Consider the following 3,443-nt stretch of genomic DNA (forward strand, 5'->3'; position numbering starts at 1 on the left):
CATGTTTACTTTGTCTTGATTAGTGTCAATGCTTACCATGCCTTTTTCTTCAACCAGTAACTCTTTTGTATTGCCAAGCTGCACCTTTTTCTTTTGCTTCTCGTCAAGCTCATGGAACAAAGATTTGACACTTGTCATATGATTTGAACAACCACTGTCTACAAACCATAGATCACTTGGCTTATGGTTTGTATCAGTGCAAGCCATAGAAAGATAATTCTCTTCCTCATTTTCTGTTGCTGCAAAATTTATTTTCTGATCTTTATACCAACAATCAGCCCTTATATGTAACGCTGACAGTGATGACATTGGATGTCATTTTTTGTGTTACCTTGCTCATTGGACTACCTGTGTCCATCATTTCTTCCTCTGCCCCTTCCATAATCACGACCTCGACCACCGCAAAAGCCTCGTCTTCCTCAACCTCTGCTTGCTGGACCATTATTTTCTCCATATTTGGTGGTTGAATCTTTAACTTGGAATGCTTTCTCTTCATTCTTTTCTGTGGATCGATTAATTCTCGCCTCGAGCTTGAAGAGATCCCATCAGTTCATCAAAGGAAAAGATGGATAGATTCTTGGATTCTTCTATCGCAGCAACTACGTGATCAAATTTTGGAGTTAGGCTTCACAATACCTTTTACACAATGGTCTGATCAGTTACCTTCTCTCCGTAGGATCATATTTGACTGAAAATTGTTGTTGTTCTTGACTAAAAACCAGCAATGGATTCTCCACTTTTCTTCATCAAGGTTTCAAAATCACGCCGAAGTGATTTCAGTCTCACCACAATGACCTTTGAATCACCTTGAAACTCTTTCTGGAGAATCTTCTAGGCTTGTTTGGATGTGGTTGTTGTTGCTATCCGTGAAAAGACACTATCATGAACAACCTGCTGAATAAAAACCATCGCTTTAGCATCTTTTTGCTTGTTGCTTCGCAGTTTGTTTCCTTCGTCGGGATCTGCAAATCCACATTCTACCAAGTCCCAAAGATCTTGAGATTTGAGTATAGTTTTCATACGGATACTCCAGAATTCGTAGCTTTCTCCTTTGAAGACATGAATGAGTGGTTGTGCCACACTCAATGCACTATTGCTACTTGCCATGGTTGGCTCTGATGCCAAATTTGTTGGAGAAAAAGTACAGAGAATTTTGGAAATAATAAAAAAGAGAAGAAAACTACGACTGCGTTTAATTTTAGATTAATTGGAAGTACAGAAGTAACAAAATATGCCCACATGATATATAGGCTAAGAGATACTAATCCTAAAATATAGGTCCTGTAACCCACTATGACACTTAATCAGCAACACTAATAAAACTTGAGGAAATATAGGAAACTACTTAACAAAGACTCAAAGACTAGTTCTACTAAACTACCAATGTCCTAATTCAGTCAATCGTTTTGAATCACTCTTTAACACCCTTGACCTCTTCTTATGTTTACTTTTTTATATTTTGAATCCCCTAAATAAAAATTCTGACTCCGTCTTTAAAACACACACACAAAATGCATACTTTCATTCTTCAGTAAAAAAGAATAATCAAAGTTCAACTCAAACATTGAACCTCACTCACATATTGTAAAGCTGGATTTTCAACTTTAAGTATAGAATGGAGAAGTTCAGCGAGCTAAGCTTTCTACACGAGTTAATTTTTTAAATGGTCATTCAAGTTTCAAAAAGTATTTTCAAATATCATTTTTATTTTATTTAAGAAAAAAATATCACTCAACTATCACTATTTTCTTAAGAAAATATTAAACCCCTCAAAAACCTCCTCTCCTAATTGGCAAGCTATATCATTAAGTCTCATTTTTTAATAATAGACTTATTTAACTTTTGTGTACAAGCAATAAGTATTTCAATAAGAGTATGAAATTTAAAATTAAGAAAAGAACACAAAATGTTAAGCGAATACCCGTGAGATCAATTGACCAAACAATTATTAAAGAGTAACTTTTTAGAGTCTGCTTGGATTGCCTTACAAAAAAGCAGTTTTTAAGTAAAAAACAAAAAGTTAAATTGAAATGACTTTTAAGTCAAAAAATAAAAAGCAGGGGAGATCTACTTTTGATTTTTGACTTATTTTAAGTCATTTTTTACCTTGCCAAACACTCCTTAACTTATTTTAAGTCATTTTTTAAATATTTGTCAAACACTTCCAGAAGTCAAAAACTTACTTAAAAGTAGAGTTGACCAACTTTTAAGGCAATCCAAACACCCTCTTAGTCAGGGGTGACAATTTCAACCCATATTAATGAAATGAGTCCATTTTACTAGGGGTGTACATGACCGGGTTGGTTCGAGTTTTTTAAATATCAAACCAAATCATTTGTGTCGGATTTTTAAATCTATAAACCAAACCAAACCAATAAAACTCGGGTTTTTCAACCTCGGGTTTTTTCAGTAAAGTATTCATACAAACATATAATTTACTTGTACTTCAAATATTTCTTTAGTCCTACCAAAATACAACTAGCTAAAGTGTTTCTTAAGAAAATAACACAAAATATGATATGATTAATGACACTAAAATATCCAACAAAATAATAATAATAATGAAATCGCGTAAAACAAATATTGCAAATTAACAAGTCATAATGAAAATGATCATAATTTAAAAGTACTAAATCATGCTAAAATAAGTTTAATAAGTATTAGTTACATGACTAAATATTAAAGAAAATTAAAATTAGATTATGTATTTGAATTGTCTAAACCAATGTAAAACCAAAGAACAAATATTCAATATTTTTGTCATTCTTAGTGTTGAATTGATTTTCTTTTTGCATTAGTATTAATTTGAATTTGATTTAACCTTTATTATAATTACCAACATCTGTGGACTATAATCTTTATTGAGCCATTCAGAATTCTAAGTTTCAAACTTGAAATAATATATTAAAAGATAAAAATTATGAAAAAGTTTAAGAAATATTTAAAAATTATATCAAAGTAAATATTTTTATGTATAAAATAAAATTTTTAAAATTATATATATAATGTCGGGTTGGTTTGGTCTCGGGTTGGTTTTTTTTAGTTAAGACCAAACCAACCCAAATATAGTCGGTTTTTTCTTTCCAATACCAAACCAAGTCAAACCAACCACTAGTCGGGTTTTTTTTTCGGTTTGACTCGATTTGCGGTTTGGTTCGATTTTGTACACCCCTACATTTTACCCATATTTAATGACTTGGATCACTCATATTTTAAATGGATAAATATGGGCTTCAAGCTATTTTAAGAGCTTCTACAAATATGATCAAAATGGGTAAAATATGGGGATCCAGATAGACCCATAATAGATCACTCACTTCTCACTTCTACTCAAAATTATAAATTATGCTAAAAAATAAAAAAATATAATATTAATTTTTAATTTTATTTATTTTTCAAAAAAATTGGAGGGTGGGTGGGGTGAGAAAGAGGGGGGGGGGGGG

This window comes from Solanum stenotomum, chromosome 4 (genome assembly GCF_019186545.1).
Source record: "Solanum stenotomum isolate F172 chromosome 4, ASM1918654v1, whole genome shotgun sequence".
NCBI lineage: Eukaryota > Viridiplantae > Streptophyta > Magnoliopsida > Solanales > Solanaceae > Solanum > Solanum stenotomum.